This window comes from Callospermophilus lateralis, chromosome 11 (genome assembly GCF_048772815.1).
Source record: "Callospermophilus lateralis isolate mCalLat2 chromosome 11, mCalLat2.hap1, whole genome shotgun sequence".
Taxonomy (NCBI): Eukaryota; Metazoa; Chordata; class Mammalia; order Rodentia; family Sciuridae; genus Callospermophilus; species Callospermophilus lateralis.
In genome coordinates, this window is record NC_135315.1 from 104,453,954 (window position 1) to 104,480,787 (window position 26,834).

Sequence of the window (26,834 nt, forward strand, 5' to 3'; positions counted from 1 at the left end):
GGCAAAATCAACACTCATATTTTCTCCTAGTTTTATTTCTGTTCCATTTTTATATAGTTTTTTTTTTCATTGATTCCAAACCTTCCTAACAACCCAACAGTTCTTCATTTCCATGTAGGTCTCATACTCTTTGGTTTTTGTTTATTAATTTGGGCTAAAACATTTTGCCTATGTATATAAATGAAGAACAGAAACTATATGGTTTAAGAGATTTCCAGGTAAGCTTGTGAAGGAAAATTTTACTCATATCATAAATGTTTGAAATGATTTCTCTTTCTGGATTGGCAGAGATACTCCACTTTGTCTGCTGGAGTCCCACACCCTTTCCAGGCCCTGGGGAGGACTCTACAAGGACTGTGAGGTCCTTATGCCCCTCATGGTGAAGGGTTAGCAATAGGCTACAAAGATGTGATGTGTCAGATGACTTAAAAATCCACCCAACACATCTTCAGGGAACTGTAAGCACAGCCAAACTTCAGGTGCTATTTTTGGTTTTGTCTTATTTACTTGATTCTCAAGTATTTATACTCTGAGGGATGAGGCTCAGAATGGGTGAGGGAGGTGATGGGAAGAAAAGATGACCACATCCCCCATGATGGCCACAGCAACCTGGAGCAGAGTACAAAGAAGCAATTGCAAGTATAGAAAAATAGTTAAGAGTGCCAGTTTATGGGCCAGGTTGTGTGAAATACTTATTATGCATCCTCCTCTCCTCTAATCCTCACCACAGTTTCCATACTCTCATCCCTCTCTTCAGATGAATACACTCATGCTCTGCCAGGTGCCATCATCACTTGCCCCAAATCCCTCAGCCAGATTGCCTGAACACAGGGGCCCAACCTCCTCAACACAACAACATGGCACAGGTACACAGGGAGCAAGTGGAAGAGACTCACCCCTCTGTGTCTCCCTGACTTTATGCTGGAGCCACAATCCCAGCGACCCAGGCTTCTTCTCCAACCCCAGCATTCAAGCAAGGAAAATAGGTTTACCCTCAAGGCCACGCCCAAAGTCAAATAAAGGATCTAAAAAATACCTTCCTCCCTAGCTCTGCTCATAATCAGGAATTCCTTTCCCAGGAGTGGCCTGGTTTGGTAGAAGGAACAGGGAACAGAATTCTGAGGGCTGTCACCTCTCCCAAGCCTTAGGCCACACAGTTAGATTTGATCTTCTTAATGTTAAGCACTTTTATAATTTCCTTTTACAATTCACATCAACAATGAGGCATTTTCACATCCAACAATAGGGTGCTCAACCCCTCAAGACTGACTCTCCTAAGGGATTTCTCCAAGTCCTCATGGAGCATATGGACTCCAGCAAATCCTGTGCCAGGCATCCAGGCCTCAGTTTTGTTTTTATATCCTCAGAACATCCAGAAGGTCTGAGCCCTGGACCTGTGCCAAATTGTGACCACCATACAAAACTGCCTAAAAATGTTTGCATGCTACGATGGCGATCTCTTACTACAGAATCAAAGAGTCACATGATGGAGGAGAATGGAACGACTGTCTATGAACTCAGTGGTCTAGCAAATAAGCCAACCAGGTGCCCCTAGAGGATCTTGGGCTTATTAGAGTGTGAGAGGATGCTGACCCCAGAATGTGAAAGACATGTGTTAGGCCACCCAGCTGCTCCACTCAAACCCCAGAGCTGTGAAGGAGTCAGAAAGGGGACAGTAGGTCAGTAAAACTTCCCACAGACACAAATGGGTCAAATCTTCACGTGCACCAGAAAGGCAGAGTTCATTCCCGCCAGGAAACAAGCAGTGCAGACAGGAAACATCCAGATTCTGGATAATAATACAGCTGGCCACAGGGAAGTGGCCCATTGTATGGCACAGAATGAAAATGCTGAAGAGGTGTGGAGCCCAGAGCCAGGGCTGGGAGAGAAGGAGGGCTCACGTGCAAATGGCCTCCTCAACCCATAATGGCTCCTGGAGTCTTCTGCTGCCCTACCACACAGCATTGCTTCTGGAAGGATACAGGGTAATTTCCTGGGAAACACTAACTGACATGTTTGTCAACACTTAGCCTCTTTCTCAGTGGAAGCAGTGGAAACTGGGAGCAGACAAGATGCTCTGGAGATTCCTCAGGATTCACCTGTACACAATCTGCTGTCAGGAGGTATGACACTGATAGACAGGCTCTTCTGCCCATGTTACCTACATGGAGAATCCTGGCACAATCATTTTTCATCCAAGACTGTTTTTTGAGCCTCTGAGCCTCAGCTGCCTCATCTCTAAAATGGGAACAGCATACTTCATGGGATTGTGAAGGGAAAAAATAGATGTTATGCCCCCAGCACTGTTCCAAGAACTTACGGAATGCTCACTAGGTCCCAGATATGTCCCATCCAGGCTCTCAGAAAACACTGCCCCACATGTAGGCTGAAGAGTCTCCCTGGCCCAGGATGGCAGGGAAGACTATAGACATCTGTCCAAGTCACTGGAAGCAGCTCCAGTGACTTCAACATTCCTCCTGGGGACTAATTTTCCATTCCCTGCTAGCATCTGGAGGTAGCCTCATCACACACTACAGCTGCCAACTCACTAAAGCAACCACCCCTCCGGGGTGGCTCTGCCCCCTTCATGGCCATGGGCGACTTTTCCAGACATTCTGGTTCTGAGCCTCCCCTGGTAGTGGGACCTCAGCCAGATTCTAGGAAATGCTATGTGGTGGTTGTCATGAGGGATGAAAAGGAAAATCAAAGATGAACTGCCTCATCAACACTCTGAGGCCCAGGGCACACACAATCCGCTGAATCAGTGACCACAGGAATGAGGCAGCCAGGGCTGGCCCTGGTTGCTTATTATCCAAGGCCAGCCCTGCTGGATTCACTGCAGGGGCACAGCTTCATCAGGAATGTGGTTTTGCCTTATTTTCTGGTGGTTTCTTTCATTGGTATAAAGTTAACATTTGAAAATTTGAATGGATTTTCTTTTTCTGTGAATTATTTATTCATGACTTTTGTTTTTGTTTTTTTAAGATAGTCATGATTATCTTCAGATGCTAAAGAAACTCTTTGTATAGTAAAGAAAACAGCTTTGATGATTACATATTTGCAATTATTTTTCCCTAGTTGGATGTTTATCTTTTAATTTGACGCATGCTACTTTCACCCATTCAGAAAGATTTTATTTTTTATATTGTCAAAATATTCATACTTTGATGATTTTTAGTGTCCTATATCTAAAAATTTTGAAGAATAAAGATTATATTCAGTTACCTCCCTTTCTAGATCTCTCCAATTCCTCCTAAATATGGTCACAACTATTCTGATATAAGGAGGCAAGGGATCATCAGAGGTTTGTTTAACCACTGAGCCACACACCCGCCAGTTTTTTTTTTTTTAAACAGGGTCTCTCTAAGTTGCTTAGGACCTTGCTAAGTAACTGAAACTTGCCATGAACTTGCAATCCTCCTGTTTTAGCTTCCCAAGAGATTGGGATTATGGACATGTGCCACAGCGCCCAGCTAGAATTCTTCTATTATGATCTTTTTGAATAATAAAATCCAGGAACTTATCTTCATTTCTCTTATCCCTAGCACAGAGTTCAGACTTATTCCTATTTGGATGGTTATGCTAAAATGAAAAAGAAAAGACAGAGGCAGGTGATAGGGAGATTTAGTAGACTGATGGCCCAATAGTAGATGTCTTTAACAGGAGAGACACTGAAGTAAGCAATGTGCTCTTTCTTTATAAACATGTCACTGATCTTCAACAACTCAGTTAGGCACCCTAATCCCAAGTTGCAAAAGAGAAAACCAGGCTCAGGTCAAGTCATTCCAACCAAGATTCAAATCCAGGACTAGCAAAGGTTTCTGCTGCAATGAGCAAGGAGGCTGCTCATAGAAAAGCTATAAATCTTCAAATAGGGAATTTTTCACTAACTACAGCAATTTATAAGACTTTGAGGTGACAGCAGACCCCAAGCTGGCCTGGGTGACAAAGGAAATGATGCTGTCTCTCAGAAGCTGAATCACTTGGTTAAGGTCATTTGGGGGTAAATGAGAGCTAGGATTGGAAACCAAGTCCATCTGTCTCTAAAGTCTGTGCTTTTTCCTTGCTACCACACCCTCATCTTTCATGGTTTCTGGAAGCCATAAAGTAGCAAGGAAGAAAGCAGACACCCTAAGCTTTTATCAGTAACCACAGCCCATATCCATGGGTTTATTAGACAGCTATATTCTTTCAGACTGGACCTTCCATATTGAGTGGAGGATGGGACAAGTGAGGTGGCAGGTACATAGCCATTAGCAAGGGGTGACACACCCTTATCTACAGTGGAACTCAGAACCTACTGATGCAGGCTTTTTTTTTCTTTTTTGGTAGCCACAAATTTATGCTCTCTCCCATACAATTATATCAAACCATTGTTCCCACCTTGTAGGACACTTTCCAAGTCCTCTATGCTGAAGGAATCCCCACTCTGGCAAGAGAAGGGTCACCAAAAGAGGGGTGGGAAGGAAGACACCCAAAGAAATGACACTAGTCTCTAGCTAAGAGGAACTGGAGATAGGAGTGTTTAATGGTGCCACCATCCATCAAATTGCCCAAAGGTGAAAGTTGAAGAGGTGCCCTCTGGCAGGGTTTGTTTGCTGACTCATTTCTCATCCTGGACAATGGGCAGCCCACTTTCAGTTCCACTCTTATCAGATACATAAGGTCAGCAAGATAAAGGGGTTTTAATTTCTCTTGGGAACTCACCTGTCACAGGGGAAACCTTGAGGACTGAATTGACATTTGATTAACCACCTGACCATGATGGTTAATGTCACCTTAGTTGATGTGACATAACTAATTTATTTGGTGCCACCACTCCAGCATTGTTAATATTGTGTACTAACAGGTATCTGGTCCTGGCAATGTCTGAGTTATATTTTTTTCCAACAAGGTCTATTTTCAATCATTAGGTACTTGCCACTCATTAAAATAGATCACCACCTGTTCCTTTCAGGCACTCAGAGCAGAGTGCCAGTCAGTGCTCTAAACTCTTGCAAACAGTTTTGGTTTTGTTTTATATTTTTAAGCAGCAGTGCCCTTCATCCGAGGCAACTGTGTTAACAAATGGTAGTGCCCTGGTTGAGGCTGGAGCAGAGTCCAGCGCCTCACTCCCCGGCCTCGGGTAATTAAAGATACTTCAGACTGCAGGAGTCCCTTTCTTTCCTTTTATTCTTTTTCCTCATTTATTTATTTATTCTAATTTATTATACATGACAGCAGAATACATTTCAATTCATAGTAAACATATGGAGCACAATTTTTCATTTCTCTGGTTTTACACAAAGTAGAGTCACACCATTTGTGTCTTCATACATGTACCTAGGGTAATGATGATCAACTCATTCCACCATCTTTCCTACCCCTAAACCCCCCTCCCGTCCCTTCCCTCCCCTTAGCCCTATCCAAAATTCCTCCATTTCTCCCATGCTCCCCCTATGTACATTATGGATAAGCATCAAGAAAAAATATTATCAAGAGAAAATATTTGGCTTTTGTTTTTTGGGGATTGGCTTACTTTACTTAGCATGATATTTTCCAACTCCATCATTTACCTGCAAATGCCATGATTTGATTCCCAGGACTCCCTTTTCACCTAGTGTTCCCAGAGTGCTAGGAATCCATGAATATAGCAAGATCTGACCTTAGTGAAGATTAAGGGAGGTTAATTAAGATACGGTTCACAGGCAGGTACAGTGGCACACGCATATAATTCCAATGACTGGAGAGGATAAATAGGAGGATCCCAAGTTTGAGGCCAGCCTCAGCAACTTAGTGAGGCCCTAAGCAACCAAGTGAGACCCTGTCTCAAAACAAAAATAAAAAATAAAAAGGGCTAGGGATGTGGCTCAGTGGTAAATTGTCTCTAAGTTAAATATAAAAAAAGATATAGCTAACCTCCTATACCCTCACTTCCAATTTTTATTTCTTCTAAGTGCTTCTGTCTTTTACATAGGGCTCTATTCCATAAGATTTCATTTGGTTAAATTTGAGACTGGGGTCCACAACCGAAAAATTGGAAAAAAAAATTTATTTAAAGAAATGTTTGAAAAATCACTATTTTAATATACAAAAAGTGAATTTGTGATTGAACCATCTCACAAAGTACTTTCCATTCTTCCATTAGTTGTTTTGCCAATGATCATGGGAGAAATGATCTTCTTAGCTGTCTGGTGCTACATGAACCCCAGTCCCAGAGTCAACAGGGAGAGAGGAAACATGTCTCGGAGGAAGGATTATTGCTGCTATGACAAGGAAGGTTTCTTGGGAGGCAACAAAAGACAATCAGGATTTAGTGAATATGAAGTTGCTAGACAGAGAAAAGGGGGCATGTAGATGCAGTGGCCATGTGTGGAAGTCCATGGCATGCCCACATATTCGGAAGGCAGGACAGCAGATTGGTTTAACTATACAAGATGGCTCTGATTTGTGGCTTCCAGAAAATGATATTTCTGAAGTGTGTCCTTATGACACAAGGCTTATATAACATGGCTGCAAGCATGCAGCAGATACCATTGCCAATTACTTGGTCCTTCAGCAGGTCAGATTTGCATTTTCACTGGAGTTGAGGGTGGTAAGGTAAGGGAGGTTGGCTAGAAGGCTGCCATGAAAGTCCAGCTAAGTAGCAACAAAGGCCTGGGTCCCAGACCATGCAGATGGTCAGCTATCCCATTTGCCAGGATGGAAGGATTTCCTATGACATGAACTCAGTGGTGAAACTGGGGGAGTCCCAAGCACACCAGAATGGTTGCACTGCACCAGATCCAACCATACTCTTCCAGCTCTTCCTCTTCACCCAATGCCTAAGCATATTAACCTATATAAGAGGGGCGGGATTTTTATACAAAAAGTCCTGAAGTAGTCCTGATAAATATTTGGATTGAAACAGGTGGAAAATAATGGTTGAGGCCCACTGCTCTTTTGTGTTGCACTAATATTAATGCAGAGACCATTAGGAGCAGCACACTAGTTGAGCTGAATAAAGATGGCCAGTTTCTAAGAAAATCAGAATTTATATAATACAGGACCTTTTAGATCACATCAGGTTGACTCCTTTGGAAAGCAAATGTGTAAGCCATGCAGCTCACAAGACATGACATGGCTCATCCACATTCCACATGGCAACTCGGAAAGAAATTATCCATTACACAGGGCAGGAATAAAGTTATTTGTTTAGTTTTGTTTTGTTTTGGTGACAGATCTCTCTACACTGTGCACTCTGACCCTGAATTCCTTAGTTCAATTGATCTTCTTGCCTCAGCTTCCAGATAGCTGGGATAACAGGCACATGCTATGGTACCCAGCTAGTTCACTGGGGGTTTTATTGTTTGTTTGTTTTGTTTTGTTTTTTGGTACTAAGGATTGAACCCAGGGATGCTTAACCACTGTGCAACATACCCAACACTATTTTGTATTTTATTTAGAGACAGGATGTCACTAAGTTGCTTAGTGCCTCCGTTTTGCTGAGGCTGGCTTTTAACTCTAGATCCTCCTGTCTCAGCCTCCCCAGAGGCTGGGATTACAGGTGTGCACCACCACGCCTGTATAAGGACTGGTTTTGGTGAGGAAAAAGCAGAAAGAGAAGTCAGTTTAAGATAATTACAAAATAAAGCAAAGAAACTGGCAGTTTCCTAGTGTGTCCAGCATGGGGAGGAACCCATTCTGACAAGAGAAGGTAAAACACACAGGTAGATTGGAGAATCCAATAGAAGACCCCAGAGCAAGAGAATTCTGTCCTTTTTGCTGAGTACATGGTTTTTCACCAGGAAATCCACATTGCTGAATGTACACTTGTACTCACTCAGAATAGACTGAAAGAAATGTATTCCAAAGGGAGAGAGATCTGAATATAGAAAAACAGAAAACTGGGTAATTTTAAAACTAAGTTTCTTTATCTTAATACATATGATTGAAACTTTGTTAACTTAAAGATTATCTTTTTTAAACCTGAGCCCAATGAATCATACCTCACCAGGTGCAAAACTCAAAAATTAACACAGATAATTTGTATATTAAAAACAAGATTAATTTTTTTTTTTAAAAAAAATAGGTGGCTATTATAAAACCTGAACTGCATAAAATTTTGTGAACTTTTAATAGCAGTAACATGTGAACATTTTGAATTGTTATTCACACCAGAATCATTAAATACCTGAAAGAAAAAAAGAAAGCACTGAATTGACTAAATACGATGTGGGGAGAAAGGTACACTCATACATTGCTGGTGGGACTACAAATTGGTACAGCCAATAAAGAAAGCAATATAAAGATTCCTTGGCAATCTGGGAATGGAACCACCATTTGACCCATCTATCCCTCTCCTAAGTCTATACCTAAAGGACTGAAAAACAGTATACTACAGGGACACAGCCACATCAATGTTTATAGCAGCACAATTCACAATACCTAAACTTTGGAGCCAACCTAGATGACCCGTCAGTGGATGAATAGATTAAAAAAAATGTGGCATATATACACAATAGAATTTTACTCATCATTAAAAGAGAATAAAATCATGGCATTTGTAGGTAAATGGATGGCATTGAAGAAGATAATGCTAAGTGAAGTTAGCCAATCCCTAAAAACCAAATGCTGAATATTTTCTCTGATATAAGGAGGCTGACTCATAGTGGGGTAGGGATGGGGAGCATGGGAGGATTAGATGAATTCTAGATAGGGAAGAAGGGTGAGAGGGAAAAGGAGAGGCAGGGGATTAGCAAGGACCATGGAATTTGATGGACATCATTATCTGAAGTACATGTATGAAGACTCGAATTGGGTATCAACATACTTTATATACAAACAGAGAAATGAAAAATTGTGGTATATTGTGGGAGACCAACCTTACATGTGACTGAGTCACACTCCCCAACTGGGTTCTGAGGTGCTCAGTCACAGAAATGTGGCAGAGCTTTCCCCACCCTTCTGGGATTCGAGGGACAGTGTCTTGTGCATGGGTGTGTCTTGCTACAGCCCCATGGGTGAAGCTATGCTCACCTGCTCCTTTGTAATATAATCCCTTGCCCTGTTTAGGATAGAATCTTCCATGGAAGTGCCTTGTGTGTCCCCTACCCAGGTGTCAGTCCAACCTGCTGACAGTGGACATCATGAAGATAGACTCAGCCCCCTTAAACCTGACCCCTTGCCTCATTTGAATAGCTTCTCCTCAATAAAAGGGTTCAGTGTGTGCTCTTGCTCTCTCTATTCCTGCGAACCATTAAGGTCAGAGGAGCCATCACAGTAACCCCAAAGAAAAAGATATTTGTGTCTCTTGTGTGGTTATTTTGCACAGACCAGTCAGCCCAGTTTAACTGGAGTAAACTCTGAGCCTTTTAGTCGAGAGAACAGAAACCCAGCAGTATATATGTGTAATAAGAATTGCAATGCAAAAAAAAAAAAGTACATGTAAAAAGGCATGAATTGAACATACTCTATATACAAAGATATGAAAAATTGTACTCTATATGTGTAATAAGAATTGTAATGCATTCCGCTGTTGTGTACTTAAAAAAATAAAATCAATAAAACTAAAAAAAAACAATAAACATTTGCTAAAGCTATACAAGGTTCTCTCATTTCATTGGCATTTCAACCTTATCATCATCATTATCAATATAATGCTTATATACATTAATTGAAACTACTACATATAAGACATACAAATACTGGAAAACAAATTCAAAACCCTCAATGAATTTGATGTTTATAATAAATATAATAACTATTTTTATAACAGTTAAGGTAAATCTTTTTAAAATTTATTCCCTGCATATTATAACTAATTAAGAAAATCTTGCCATTTCTCAATTGATGATCTGCTCTGTGTCCCTCTATCCTCTAAAATCTTTGAAACAGAATACAGAAAAGTAAAACAACAAATTAAAAGACTGAAGCATGAACTTTCTTTTTTATTTACATATGAAAGAGCTAATACTTCATTTTTAACTTTAAATAAAATTTGTTTTATATTAACATGTAAGCCACTGCTTTATTATGTTCATTCACAGCCTTTAATTTTCCCTAAAAATATCTGGCTTAAATGGAAAGTTTATTTCATTGTTTTTGTTATGATAGATGTTCTGCCAATTTTTGCTTTGCATAATTTGGTGCAACATGGTTTTTATGATTTCTCAATGAACTGTTCTCTTTAAAAAATAAGAAATATATATATTTGAAAAGCTAATGCTTTTCATCTTGAACTCCATTTAATATGACATTGTTATTTCTATATATTGTTACACTTGCTTTTTTGTTTGTATTTGCCTTATTCATACTTTCCATTTTTTATTTTTAGCCTTTATTTGTAAAATTGTTTCAGCTATTCTGTTTTAATAGTATGTAACTGTATTTTTAAAATATATCCCATACAAGTACCTCTGTCTTCTAATAGTGGTTTAACCCAGTCAGATTTTTATGATTGTTTATCTGTTCAGAACTTTTTCCAGCATCTTGTTTGTTTTCTATCTAAATGCTAACTGTTGTTTCCACTCTGTTGACATAATTTTTATCTTTTTTCTTCTACTTTTAAAAAAATTACACCTTCCATTTCTCTTCTGATGATTTTCTTAAATATTTGACATACAGACATAAATTTACATTTTTCCAGAATGTATACTTAATCAGCATTTATATTTTCTCCCTACATCTACTACCCCTCCACCACCAAAAAATTAAAAACATCGGTAAACATTTGTTTTCCTCATTTATCTACCTTCATCCCATATTAAAATCATCTGTAATTTTAGATTTCTATTATACATATTTAGACTTAAGTTTCATTTTAGTGTCTGTATTAATTACAAATCAGTGAAAGGACAAATTTTTTTTTCATTGAGGAATTCCCTCTGGACTGTTTTCAAGGGAAAATAAAGATATGCAATATCAGCAGTTAGTTATTTGATTGGTGTAGTCCTTATTTTTCACAGGCATCAAGAACCACCCAGGACACGAGCCAGTTTCTCTTACCCAGGCTCCCCTACTCACTGCTTCCACCTGGAGTCAGTCATCCCATTACTGAGGCTGACCAAAGGCAAAGTAGAGAAACAAAGATGAACATGAGTTAAGTTACTTAACTCCCTCTGAAGGAGCCCAACAAATTATCCTATTGATTGTCCCTGGATCTCTATTTTGTTAACAGAATTATCCTATGCATGTCCCAGGTTATAATTTCCTTCTTCAATCCAATCAGTGTTTCTTATTCCAGAGATTTTTCAAGTTTTTGGTTTAATAGATATAGGGCTTGGTATTTTAAAATATTTTTTCCATTATGTTGAAAGCAATGGAGCATATTATAGTCTATATTCAGAATGTCATATTCAAATTTTAATTTTTTTAGATCCCAAAGGTTATGCTAATGGCTGATTTAATATATTTATAACACACACCTGCACACACACACATCTCTGTCTCAAGTGTAGTACATTACTCTCATTTAACAAAAGCAAGTATTTAATCTATATTATTCAAAAAGAAATACCTACGTGTGGGTCTTTTTCCTTTTGTCTGAAGTCAATATTGGCAAGATTTGACTGCTGCACAAAAATTTCTTCTTTTTTATCTAGATTATTAAGTAATACTACTTAAAATCAATCCTGAAGATAGAATCAAACATCATCTCTGACTTTTTTCCTCATACTGAGGATTGAACCCAGGGCCTTATGCACACTAAGTTTGCACTCTACCACTTAGCTACAACCCTGGTCCTCATCTCCACCATTTAATCTAACCTTATCATTTAGACAATCAAGTCTATATGAATATTAAATTTAAATTTAAGTACACAATTTTTAAACATCACATCTCTTAATTTATCACTCTATATTCACTATGATAGCAATTAAATATGAAATGATAAAATGACCAACTGACAAAACTGTATCTTTAGAATCCATAACCAAAAAAGACAAAGTAATAATAGTAATGATGGAGGGGAGACAGATAATATAGTTAAACTAGTTAATCTATGGACCCTTGAATGAAATCTAATTCAAATGTCTCAATGACCAAGTCTCAAACACTATTAACACAAGTATGCTACCCATAGAAATCATACATATGACAATATAATTCCTCAAATAAAAATATATAATTACTTATATTCCTCTGACAGCTGAGCAATCCAACCAGAACACATTTTATGTAAAAAGTTTTCTTCTCAGAGGGAAAAAATATGTAGAGAAGACATTTCTCGTTTGCTCTCCAACTCAAAGCAGTACTTTCCTGAGTCTGTAAGTCTCCAGTACTGTTTGTTCTTGCTCACATCAAATGATAACTAAAATTTATTTTTATTTCTCCTTCTGTGGGTTTACCCAAACAAATAAAGTTATTAAATAATAAACAATTCTGTACCTGTAACTCTTGGTTCTGAAGAATGCATCTTTTTTGGTCTTACTAATTTATGAGGTTCATAAGGAAGAAATAATTGAGTGCTTTGAGGGATTTTATTCAATACAAGCATATGCTTATCTTTTTCAAAAATTCTAAAGAGAAGAATAGATTACATTAAATATGAGCTAAGTAAAAATTAACATATTCTGAAGCTAGAAGGGATATTTAGATACTATGTAGTTAAAATACTCCACTTTGCAAATAATGAAACTAAGTTCCAGAGATTTTTTTTAGAGAGAGAGAGAGAGAGAGAGAGAGAATTTTTTAAAAAATATTTATTTTTTAGTTTTTCGGTGGACACAACATCTTTTGTTTGCATGTGGTACTGAGGATAGAATCCAGGCCATACACATGCCAGGCAAGCGCGCTACCGCTTGAGCCACACCCCCAGCCCCAGTTCCAGAGATTTTTAACAGACTTTTGTACAATATTATCAAATTACTTGATAATAGTGTCAGAGGTAAAACACCTTTTCTGATTAAGTCCAGTAGTCTTCTCAGTATGTCACAATTTTATTTTTAAGACATAATCATTCTTTTTGTTTTGGTACTAGGAATTGAACCAAGGGACACTTAGCAACTGAGCCATATCCCCAGGCCTTTTTATATTTTGAGACAGAGTCTCATTTAGTTGCTTAGGGCCTTAAGTTGCTGAGGCTTCAAACTTCCAAGCCTTCTGCCTCAGCCTCTCAAGTCACTGGGATTACAGACATGCATCAATACATCCGGCAAACATAAGTCATTTTTAATGACTTTTCAAACATATCAAAAACATCTTAAACCAAAAGTCTAATCATAAAAGTAACATTTTAGATTTCAGAGTACTTTAAACTTTAAAAAGACTGATTTGGAAACAAATCAACTACCATGAATACAGAAATCATTAAAACAATAATACATCATAAGTGGGTCTTTTAAGTTTTTTACTGAAAGATAATTTCATTGACTTCTTCCTAAATCAATGAAGTAGAATAAATGCTATCAAAATACACTGATTTTACCTTATCAATTTAGGATACATGATAAGTTCCCCAGTACCGAACTTTACATATACATACATAGACAAATTTAACACCTTTTCCATCTTAACTAAGCAAGCACTTATTACACATTGTAGCTTTTTTTCCTCCTGTGGTGGATTTAACCCAAGAGTACTTAGTCACTGAGCTACATCTCCAGTCCTTTATATTTATTTTTTAAATTTTGAGACAAGTTATCTCTAAGCTGCTTAGGGCCTAAGTTGCTGAGGCTGGTCTCCAACTTGAAATCCTCCTGTCTTAGTCTCCCAAGGCATGCACCCCCACACTCAGCTGTGGCCTAACTTTTGCAGTGTGAGGTATGATAGCAAAACTAGCATAAATTTATTTTTCCTTCTTCACAATTTCATGGACAGATAAATCTAATCACAGATCTTGGCATCCTAAGCATAAAACTGTTTTTTCCCTTATGTTAAGAACTTTCACCTTTTCACTTAAATAAAGCATTTTACAGCTTCTATTCAACATATCCAAATTGCCAGAATCACTAATCTTTCACTTTGGGGTCATTTTTAAGTAAAATAAGGGTTACTTGAACACCAGCACCATGATAATATAACATTCAATGGGATAATTGAAATGGCCACTAAGTAACTAACAGGCAGGTAATGTATACAGTTTAGACATACTGAACAAAGTGATGATTCACATCCCAGGTGGGATAGAGTACAATGACATGAAATTTCATTAGACTATTCAGAAAAGCATGCAATTTAATTGTTTATTTCCAGAATTTTCTATCTAATATTTCTGGATCATGGTTGACTACAGGTAATTGAAATCATGGAAAGCAAAACCATGAATAAGGGGGTGCTACTGTATACACTGAGTAAAAAATGACTAAATATTTATATAAGTTCCTCTCAACATACAGAATTTTATGTTAAAACATTGTTGGCAAAGCAAAATTCTGTATGTTTGCCTATTTTTTAAAATCAATTTCATCATAAAACTAAATACATACTGTCATAGATACGATATGTGGGAGTGCAACATGTTAGGGAGGAGGTCAAGCAAATAACAGATCCAAGGAAGTGGGTTCAGGGAAATAAACTCAAGAAGAGTGTGTTGAAAAATCAACACAAAGGCAATGAAGACTGAGGAATGGAAATTTAGAATGAAAAAAGGGCACAGGCAAAAAGAAAAAAAAATAGAAAGTAGATCAGAAACAGCAAGAGTAACACATCTATTTTTCTTTAAGAGAAAAATTAATGACTTTTTCTTCATGCTTCCATCACTAAGGTCTATTTGATCAAAAAACAGGACAAAAAAACAAGGAAACATATGATGTCATGGATTAAGTCACAATTATAGGCTCATCTACACTCTCCATGATAAAGAAAGAACTAAACAAGTTGGTGACAAGATGATAAAAAGGTGGATTGTGCATCAGATGTGCTGTTGCTACCCTCTCTCCCTCTACAATTATAATATCCTCAGCCTCACTAAAGCATATTAAATAATGATAGTTCAAAACATTTAAATTCATATTTTAAAAAATATTTTATTTTTTAGTTATAGTTGGATACAATAGGTTTTTTAAATTTATTTATTTATTATGTGGTGCTGAGGATCGAACCCAGGGCCCCACAAGCGCTAGGCAGCACTCCACCATTGAGCCACAACCTCAACCCCTTAAATTAATATTTTTCATAAGAAATTAATAGAAGATAGCCTGCATGACAAAGGTGTAGAAAACATACATTGGAGGAAAGATAGCCTCTTCAACACATGATGCTGGGAAAACTGGAAATCATATGCAGCAAAATGAAATTAAATTTCTCTCTCTTATCATGTACAAAACTCAACTCAAAATGGATCAAGGACCTAGGAATTAGACCAGAGACCCAGTGCCTAATAGAAGGAAAAGTAGGCCCAAATCTTCATCATGTCAGATTAGGTCCTGACTTCCTTGATCAGACTCCTAAAGCACAAGAAATAAAATCAAGAATCAATAAATGGAATGGATTCAAACTAACAGCTTCTTCTCATCAAAGGAAAAGATAAATAACATGAAGACAGAGCCCACAGAGTGGGAGAACATCTTTACTAGACACACATCAGATGAAGCACTAACTTCCAGGATATATAAAGAACTCAAAAAACTTAACACCAAAAAAAAAAAAACAACAAAAAAAAAAAACAAACAAATAACCCAATCAACAAATGGTCTATGAAACTGAATAGACACTTCTCAGAAGAAGATATACAATCCATCAACAAATATACAAAAAATATTCAACATCTCTAGTAATTAGAGAAATGCAAATCAAAACTACTCTAAGATTTCATCTCACTCCAGTCCGAATGGCAATTATCAAGTATACAAGCAACAAAAAATGCTGGGAGGATGTGGGGAAAAGGTACGCTGCAAATTGGTGCAATCACTCTGGAAAGCAGTATGGAGATTCCTCAGAGAACTACGAATAAAACCACCATTTGACCCAGCTTTCCCACTCCTCTGTCTATACCCAAAGGATTTAAGATCAGCATACTATAGTGATACAGCCTCATCAATTTTTATAGCAGCTCAATTCACAATAACAAAACTGTCTGATCTGAATGCCTTTCAATAGATGAACAGATAAAGAAACTGTGGTATATATACACACAACAGAATATTACTCAGTATTAAAAGAGAATAAAATTCTGTTATTTTCAGGTAAATGGATGGAGTTGGAGAATATCATGTTAAGCAAAGTAAGCCAATCCCCCAAAACCAAAGGCTGAATGTTCTCTCTGATAAGTGGATGGTGATCCATAATGAGGGGAGGGGGCATGGAATGAATGAAGGGACTTTGGATTGGGCAAAGGGGAGGGAGGGAAGGAGAACAGGAATGGGGGTAGGAAAGATGGTGGAATGAGGACATTATCACCTTAGGTATATATATGACTGCACAAATTGGTGACTCTACATCATGTACAACCAGAGAAATGAAAAGTTGTGCTCCATTTGTGTACAATGAAACGAAATGCATTCTGCTGTCATGTATAACTAATCAGAACAACAAAAAAAAGAGGATAGAATACAGAATCAAACTTTTTGATGCAGAATCTCTGGTCACATAAAATTCAATTTTAAAATTTACCTATACCTTTCTTTCAATTCCTTTATCTTTTCTGTACTTTTTTTCTTTTCTTCAAGAGTTTCTGAAAGATTCTTGGTTTCATAAAGCCTTGCAATCAGCTAAAAAGAAAAATGGGAAAGGAAAATAAAATAATTACCTGCAAAGAAGAACGTTTTATCTTAATTAATGAATATGAGTTTTTTTCTGTAGAATCACAAGATTTGTATTTTTGGCAGAATTTACTATCTTCTATTGAAAGTCATTAAGAGTTACATCAATATTAAATCATACCCCTTTAACTTTTCCTTACTACTAAATTTTCAATCATAAATATCAATAATTTGCATTTTTTAAAAGAATAATCATAAGCAAAATAGACATTGAATATTTACATAGGGACATACTTATCACATATTTTAAATGAAATAGCATCCATTTTTCTCTCATTATTTAAATTATATTGCTGGGGGCGCTGGGGTTATGGCTCAGTGGTAGAGTGCTCGCATAGCATGCATGAGGCACAGGGTTTGATCCTCAGGACCACAAAAAAAATAAAATAAAGATATGTGTCCCCCTAAAACTAACAAATAAATATTTAGAAAAAAATAAAATTATATTGATATTATTTTGTACCCTATAACTATGAATGATCACTATAAAATCTAATTTTCAAAAAATTTAGAAAATTTAATTTTCAATTTTTTCTCAAAATTTATAAAATGATTTTGATGAGTTCTTGTATGTATGTGAATCAAAGCCATAATTCAATGGATGATACTAAAAATATTCAATAAAACCTTAAAAGCTTAACTGTTTCTAGACTGGCTTCCTAAAAATTATAAACTACAGTTGTAAATTTTGCAAGATTAAATTATTTAAACTATTTTCTGTTCACCTTTTTGAAAACACTGTTACTTTTTCAATGCTTTTAAATTCCTGTTACAGGGCCAGAGGTATTAGGTACCAGTGGATCAAATCCAGAGCCTAGTATACATGAGGCCTTGGGTTTAACCTACTGCACCACAAGTCAGTAAGTAAATTCCTCTTAACCTACATCTTGATCCTTCATCATGCCCTCCCAAAAGCCAACCTATTCCCCCAAATTCAGAGTTAAATAAATTCCACACCTGAAATACATTTTGGCTTCAAAGTGATCTAAAGCTTATCAATTGGCCTTTGTCCACATTGAGGCTATCTTAACAGCTCTTCTAAGGTGTCTACTAACACACTATTATACATTAATACATATTTTAGGAACAATAACAAAATATATACCTTGTTTAATGAATTAATTTCCATTTCTGCTTCATCTGCTTCTTTCTTCAATTCAGATGAACTTTTGGTAAAACTGTTGGCATGTTTGAGGATATCTTGTGTTTTACATCTCAGATTAACTCTTTTTATGTTAATGAACTATGCTGTGCAAGTAAACCTTACATTTAAAATAAATGTACTGGACTGGGGATGTGGCTCAAGTGGTAGCGCGCTCGCCTGGCATGTGTGCGGCCCGGGTTCGATTCTCAGCACCACGTACAAACAAAGATGTTGTGTCTGCCGATAACTAAAAAATAAATATTAAAAAATTCTCTCTCTCTCTCTCTCTCTCTCTCTCTCTCTCTCTCTCTCCTCTCTCTCTCTCTTAAAAAAATTAAAAAAATAAATGTACTATGTCAGAAATAGTTAATATTATATAATGTCATTTATATGTGTGGTATATATAAGCAATAAGCACTGTTTCTGAAACAGGTAAGATAAATATAAATATTTGGCAGACTAATGAAGATAAGTTAATATTGATCTCTATTAACTTAAAAGTAACATCCATCAAAAATATTTGTTAGAATTTTTTCATTCAGTTAAATATTTTCACAAGGTGTTATTTGTTTTTTTTAAACTAAGTTCACTGTGTCATTGGGATGACTAATAAAATATAATAAATTCAGGTCCCAATTTAACTTTTTATGCTTCCATCATGTATTATTCCAAAATCAACATTAAAAATCCACCCAATTTCCCTTTTCTTGCCTTATAAGGTTCATCAATGCACCCTGTAAAACTGAGAACTTTCATCTGGACATTCTGTTTAGGGAGGATTTAGACTCAATTTAAAGTAGAAAATTTATCTGCTATTAATAGACATCCTACATGGTTATTAATTAACACAATTACTTAAGTTTCTTTATTATCTATCTAGAATTTAGAAATGAATAGAAGAGTAACAGTGAACAAGAACTTAGAAAAATTTTATCAGAACTTCCTATCCTGCCTTAAAAATATGTGACTTATATGCTAGAACAAACATTTCAGGTGAATATTATTTATAAAGCTAAGTTATTACCAAAAGTATCAGTTTAAATTTTAGAAATAGATATTTAAATCCTAATCTTTAATTCTTCCTACCTCCATCTACCTCTTCTTGTTTGACATGCAACTTTACATCTCACCCCAATTCATATCCAACTCCCTTATACTTTCTGTACTTCATCTACCAACTAACCTCTGCCCTTTCCCACTAAGAAGTTAATGCAGAGATAAACAACAAATGTTCATAAAAATATAATAGGCTCAAACCAAAACATGAAGGATAAAAAGCAGCAGAGGAGATAAAAGAATGGTTTAGGATGAAACAGAAAGGAAGCAAGGTAGAATACAGGGATAAAGAAGACTTAGTACAAACATAGGAGTTATAATCTGATAGAAAAGCATATAAAGGATTGTGGAGGTTGAAAGAGGATTAAAATTTCAAGTTCAGCATCAGGAAAGATCTCTCTGACAAACAGGTGAGACTTAGACCAATTAAGAATTACTTTAGCATCTATTACAGTGATACTGTATTAGAATTCTTTATTTTTCTTTCTCCTCTACTAAACTGTGAGCTCCCTGCAAGAGAGCTTTGTAATTTCTTCAGTACTGCCTGACACAAGGTAAGTACCCAATGAATTTTTAAATATTAGTGAATAATTGTTGACTCACTTCCTTACCATCATCTATCATAACAAGTAATAATTAATCAATTTAATCAGAACTTCTTTGATAAGAGAAAGCAAGATGACATTTTCATTAGTTTGATTGTTGATATGCCACTTTAAAGCCAAATACACATACAATTTTATTCCCCTTAAAATTACTTACTTTTGATCACATGTACATGAGAACTAATCCCAAAAGACCTTAAAGTGACCTTTAAAATCTGAATTAAACACAAAAACAAATCTATGAAGCTCTCACCAGGAAAACAAAATAATAATTAAAATACAGAAAAAATACTTATATAATAAAATTATAAATAGAAATACTATTGTGGATACATGTGTAATGTCCACTTGTTAAGTGATGGAAAGGGTGCAGGCACTGAAAAAAAGTCATAGTTGAGACTGATATATTATATTCTTCTCAGTACAAAGTTATAATAATTAAAGCAACATATTACAGAAAGGTTAATACCTAGAAATTCCATAAGAATAGTTTCATTCATTTTTAGTTGTTCAGAACATGCCAACACTCTCTTGAATTTCTTCATGTTCTCTTTTCTTCTCATAATATTCACGTGAAAAGGGTGTTTCTGAATATTTTAGTTGGTATTGCTTCAAAACTTCTTTATACTGACATACATAATCATGATACATTTTTCTGTTAAAAATAAATGATGTAGAATAGATCTAAAAACCTAATAAATATCACTTGTTAAAGTCTCCTAAATTAAGTATAAAAAGCAATTCAAACATCTATTTGTCTGTATTTCCCTCATTATTGTATGTCCTTCAATTTTCTTTAACCACAAGACACTTCTCAGCTACACTTTTTTTCTTCCTCACCTAGTTAATCTTCTTCAATTTAACTTCCGCTCCCACCAGTATAATAACATTATTCTTTCCATGGTCATCAATGATCTAAATTGTCCAATCAAATGATCTCTTTTTCATGTTCATCCTAACTGACATTGCAGAACTGGGTTCTTTTAGTCACACCTTTTTTTCCCCACATTTTTTATTGGTGCATTACAGTTGTACATAATGATGGGATTTGTTGTTACATATTCATTCATGCACAGGATATAACACAGGATATAACAATATAATTTGGCCAATATCAGTTATACCTTCTTAAATATCTATGCTCCCTGGGTTCTGACCTCTGTAACTATGCCTTTTAAATCTCCTTTAATTTTCTTTAGCTGAAACTATTACATGGGTTCATAATCAATCATGTATACCTCACAAGTATTCTTATGAAAAAATTTGAGTCATTTGGAGGAACTCTTCTATATCAATTCAACTAATAATGGGTGACCAACTATTTAGGCACAAGTCATAAGTGAGGCATTATTCTTACAAAAGAAAATTAAGACTTCTTTCTTATTTGACCCATATGGACAAAGGAGTTGATTACTACTGCCTATGTGCCAAAACTTTGTGATGGGTTAGGGGAGGAGATACTGAGGATTGAATCTAGAGCCTTGCAAGTGCTCTACCACTGAGCTACATCCCCAGGCTGCCTATGTGCCAAATCTAATCCATCCTCTATTGTCTGTGAACTAAGAATGGTTTTTAAATTATTGAAAAAAACTCGAAATATACTCCATGACATAATAAAATTATATGAAGTTCAAATTACACTATCCAATAAGGTTTTATTGGATCATATCTCATTTATTTATATATGGCCTAAAGCCATCTTGTACCACATAGTAAAGTTGAGTTACAAAACTTACTATCTGGTATTTTACAAAAAATGTTTGCCAATCATGATCTATAACACTGAAAGTACTCAATACAGTTCTTCACAGAAAATATACCCTCAGCCTCAGTGTTAGGGCCTGCACCGAGAGCCTCACTCATTGAGCTATACATCCCCAGTCCTACAGAAAATATATTCCTGAATCCTCTTTTTACCAAATTCTGGTTTCAAAAATAATATTCATAGTAAACTTTTTGAAAATATATAGTCCTTATATTCCTCAAGATTTTATTTCTTGGATTAAGAAATTTCTTAAAAGATGCTATAATGATTATTCTCCTTAGCAGAGAATAGGATCAAGTTTTCTTAAAACTTCTGGTTTAATAAGTAATGATTAATAAGTACTGGGTCAACAAGTCTGAATTTTAAGAATGATCTAATTTTTTTAGTATTGCTAAACTCTGTCCCCTTTAGCAAGATAAAGCAGTTGAGCCCCAAATAAGTTCCTATTCTTCTAAATGTATATTTATAAATTAAGACCCCACATATATAATAACTTGGGAAAATGGTCCAGGGAGAAGAGAAATACCATTGAAAAATTAGGCCTGGGTCACTTGTTTCATATGAGATTAGCATACCATATTCTATCTTGTTTATACTATATAGTCATATCCACTTCTAACATCTTCCATATAGAAACTTTGGCAGAACACAGCATAGCTAAGTCATGATTCAGAAAGTCATTATTATCTAATTTATTCTAGCAGTACTAGTCTTCATGAATGCTCAGGACAAGAATGAGAGATCAGAAATAAGTAGCTAGTGCCCTTACTTCCTTCCTACTTCCTCAGTACTGATTGTTGAAATGAAGGAAATTATATGCATTTATGAATATGTCAAAATGAATACCACTCTTATGTATAACTTAATGCATTAGTAAAAAATTAAAAATGGGGACTTTTTTGAAAGAATTTACTGAAAATATTACCACACTCCCCAATTTCCCCTTTTTGAAGACCCAGGAGAGAAATTTCTCTCAAGTCTCGGGAAAAACTTTATAACTTATCCTAAGCAAGTAAACTGCTAAGGATTAAAACCAGGGCCTTGAGCATCCTAAGAAAATGTTCTACCATTGAGTCACACCCCCAGCCTCTAATTGAATTTTTTTAAATCAATACTCTAATCATATTTCTTGATCAATGCCTTGACTACTAAGAATTTCAAAGCCTAATTTCTGAACTTTTAACAAACAATATGCAGGACCACAGGTAGCCTTGATTTTTTTTTAAACACTGTGGTATTTTTATACAAATATCTCAAATTCTTTTGGGATTGAAGCAGGATCTATAAATGACAACCTAATAGTCTCCTTCATCTTTTCCACCATCTGTCTACTCTTCGGATGATAGCATACTTTTGCCTTTCTCCACTTTGCTCTGTATATTTTCCTGAGAAACCTCATCTACATACAAGATTTCTAATGCCATTAAGTCCCAATTTTAAACTTTAGTTCTAACCTAAGACTCATCTTTGAAAATAATGGATTATAGATTTTACATGGGTAGTTATTTTAGGAGGGTTTTTTGTTTGATATTGGGGACTGAAATCAAGGGTGCTTTACCACTGAGCTTTATCCCCGGCTTTCTTTCTTTCTTTCTTTCTTTCTTTCTTTCTTTCTTTCTTTCTTTATTTATTTATTTATTTATTATTTATTATTTTTGAGATAGTAGGCCTTCAACATATGTGTTTCTTAAGTAAAATGTAAAAACTGATAAGTGTTCTCAAATTACTTCAGTTTTTAAAATTAGGTAAAATTTTAAATCTATATATATATATCATGTTCAAAGTCTCTAACCTTGTTTTATTACATTCATTAATTACATTTAATCCCTAACATGATGTGATTTTACATGAAGTAAAATAAATTCACATAACTACTGGTATTTCTCCATTAGTATATAAACACTTTACTAAATTAGCAATCTGAAAAACTGAAATTTGACACAAAATCCCTTTTAAAAACCAATACCTCAAATTTTTCAAAATGTTTACTCTAAAAATAAATATCCTCCTAAATGTTTGCTTACACTGTTTAGTCATAAATACCATTAACTGAAGAACTTTGCTATAAATGCTGCTGATAGATAAATGGTTTATATCTAAGGCAATATCTCAACATATTCAAGCTTTTACAACAAATATGGAGACCTTCAATGATTCAGTCCAAGATATCACATTTACTTAAAAAAATATTCCCTCACAATACACACTTTCTAAATTCTTACAAAGCATGTTCCAATAATACTAATTTATAAAACTGATACACTTAAGTTAATATATATACTGTACTTGTCTTTTTCAATGGTTTCTTGATAAATAATAAATTGGTCCTGCATATAATCTTCATGTTTATGGAAAACATCACATGTTGGCTTCCAGCTATAGAAAAAAGTTATAGTTGTAATTAGCACTTCAGAATGATAAACAAATAAAAAAAATGACAGAGATAATAAAAAATGAACAAAATTATTTAAAGAGAAATGAATGTGTCTTCCTAGAGAAAACAAGTTTACATCAAGAAAACATTCCCTATGCCATAATGAAATCTACTACTCTGTATAATTAATATGAACCAATTTTTAAAATAATAAATACAACAGTATAAAAAAAGAAAAAAATTGCATATCCTATCCCCATCACTATCAATATCCACACACTCATATGCTCAAATATTAATATTCATTAATTTTTACATAAAATTTGTTTTTGAGATATGACAGGGAAAGAAGCAAATATAGCATGGCTGAAACTAGGCCAAAATAGATTATCAAATCAGATAGAATAAAATGAATATTCACCTCATATATTTTTGTTTTATTATATAACTTGAAAACTATTACCAATACAAAAAAACTAAAATCACTATATATACCATGGCAGCTTCCATTCTAAGAATTGTTTGAATGTTTCCTCTATTTTCATTTTTTTTCCAAATTCAAAAAGTACATATGCAAAATGAAAAAGGAAAAAAAAAGTACATATGCCCATTTGGAAGCACAGAAGAGTATACATAAGAAACTATCATACATATTCTCAATATTAAATAACTACTATGATTTTAAAATTGTTTCAAGATTTTGCTACAATTATATATTTTAACATTACTTAGATCATATTCACATAAAATTTATCCTCCTTTATCACTTACCGAAATTATACTTAAATATTTGTCTTAATTTCTTTTCTTTCTTTCTTTCTTTTTTTTTGTGGTGCTGGGGATTAAACCCAGGGCCTTGTGCATTCCAGGTGAGCACTCTACCAACTGAGATATATCCCCAACCCCTTAATTTCTGATACTTAAAAAATATTCACCAAAAGGAACTTTGAAGGTCTAAGATTATACATGCATATATTCTGAGTATTTAAAAATTCCATAAGAAACATATGCTCACTGAGAAGATATTCACTATAAGCTTTTCAATGTGCATCCTTTGAGGTTTTTCTTAGATATAGATATATCATCATGCATTGGGTTCATATTATGAATAATGATGCATAAACTGCTTTGTTCAATTTGCAATATACTACTAACATTTTCCCATGTCAAACATACACCTATGTCATGATTTTATTGGCTGCCTAGTGTTCAGTCATCTGGATATACCAAAATTCATTTAACCAGTCCCCTAATGTTGAACATTTAGAGTTACTTCCAATATTTTCCTATCATAAAAATGGTTGAAGTAGAAGTCATACAATTCAATGGCAAGAAAAGAAATAGCTTGATTAGAAATTGGACAAAAGACCTAGAGAGATATTTCTCAAAAGAAGTGTTTTATCTTGAAAAGTTTTAGGTTGGATTCCCTTATACACACAGATCTTAAGCCAGAGTGTAGCTCAGTGGTTCTTGTCTATCATGTATCAAGGTAGCACTTGCTTATTATGCATAAGGCCCTGGATTTTATTCCCAGCACCACATAAACAAAAACACTAAGATCTTGAAAAGTCAAAAAATGGAAATTATTTCAGACTAATAGGACTTACATAGACTACACTAAAATTTTTTATTTATACTAACTATATCTAAGTTAGTGAAATCTCATAATTCAGCACTTAGGGCAATGGTAGAGAACATGCTTAGCATGTACAAGGAAGACCCTGAGTTAAACCCCCAATACCAAAAAACCAAACCAAAACAAAACAAAACAAGCAATGATGTCTTCAACTATAAACCTAGAAACCTTGAATAAAAAAATCAAATGGCAATTACTGAAGGTTCATTTCTTTCAAATACTCACTTACTACAGTTGTCTTTGATTTCATTACTATGTTTACAATAATGGGCAATTTCCTCATCTGTTGTATTTATAGTTTCATGTATCTTACAAATAGTTGATTTGTTTTCTTTTATGTCTTCAAAGCATTCTAAAAGAGGAAATGTTTATTTCAATGTTTATTTATAAATTCAAAATAAACAAATACAGTAAGAAAAACAGTTTATGTTAACTTACCTAAAAGGAGGACAGCCAGAAACGAGAGGAAGTGAGGCTTGAGAAGGGAAGGCTCCTGTACTAAAAAGTAGAAAACCACAGCCCCCCAGAAACTAAGGAGGATTTGTATTTGCAATTGAAGAATGTACGCTGGGCTAGATTAGGTGACACTTAAGGTAAATTCATATTATGATGCTATAAATTCCTGCATATGTTTACTCATTAATTATATTAACATAAGGATTTTGTTATTGACAAGTACATAATTTCTATCAATTAATTATTAAATACACCATCAGTTATCTTAAATCATTGGTAAATAAGTTATTTACCAATGATTTAAGATAAACTTAGTTCTTGAAAATATTAAATAATTTCATAATATTTTATTTTTTGATTGTAGAAAAAAATAACCAAATTCAATCTTTCTGTGACAATTAAGAAGTTATTAGTTATATTTTTAGAACTAAAATATTTAAAGCATTATATTTATTTAATTTGCCCAGCTACTTCACTTATATTTACTAGCCAATTCACTTATTTACAGAATTATTATTCCTGAAAATGTGGCATCAATTCTGGTTCCTAATTTTTGATGATTTCTTTAAAGAGAAACATTTCACTCAAATATTTGAAGTAACCTTGTTATTTGAGAAATATAACATTTTTAAACTGCACCTTAGGGGTCACTGCTGCTTAAAGCAAAATTCTTCACAAAGTAATTAAATGCAGAATACACAAAATTACTGAAAAACAGTAGGTGAATCACAACTATTTTGCCTAGGTTAAAAAGCTCATTATTAGTGGAGAGAATTAGTAGAGAATTTCCAGAATTAGTAGAGAATTTATACTAATAAATTAGTAGAGAATTTCCAGAAGAGTTACAATGCCAACTACAAGTTGCCCTAAACAGGGCAATTATATATTATGCTATATGTCATAAAAATTAAGACAAAAACATCTTTAACATGCAAAACTACTTACTATTAATTCTTTGAATCATGTCTTCTTTAGTACTTTTATCTTGCTCATACTGGAAAACTAAAACAATTCTCTTGTGACTTTACTTCATTGTTAAAATGTCGAATAATAATACAGTTACCTATTTATTTTCATTTTATACCTACCAAATTCTAACAAAAGTCTGTCCAGACTGACAAAGACGCTGTCATTCAT

At 34.8% G+C, this 26,834-nt stretch overlaps 1 pseudogene; it reads right to left on the bottom strand.

Annotated features, from left to right (window-relative positions):
- Positions 1-2,003: 2,003 nt before the first annotated feature.
- Positions 2,004-26,834, bottom strand: LOC143410734 (protein SIX6OS1-like; annotated as a pseudogene).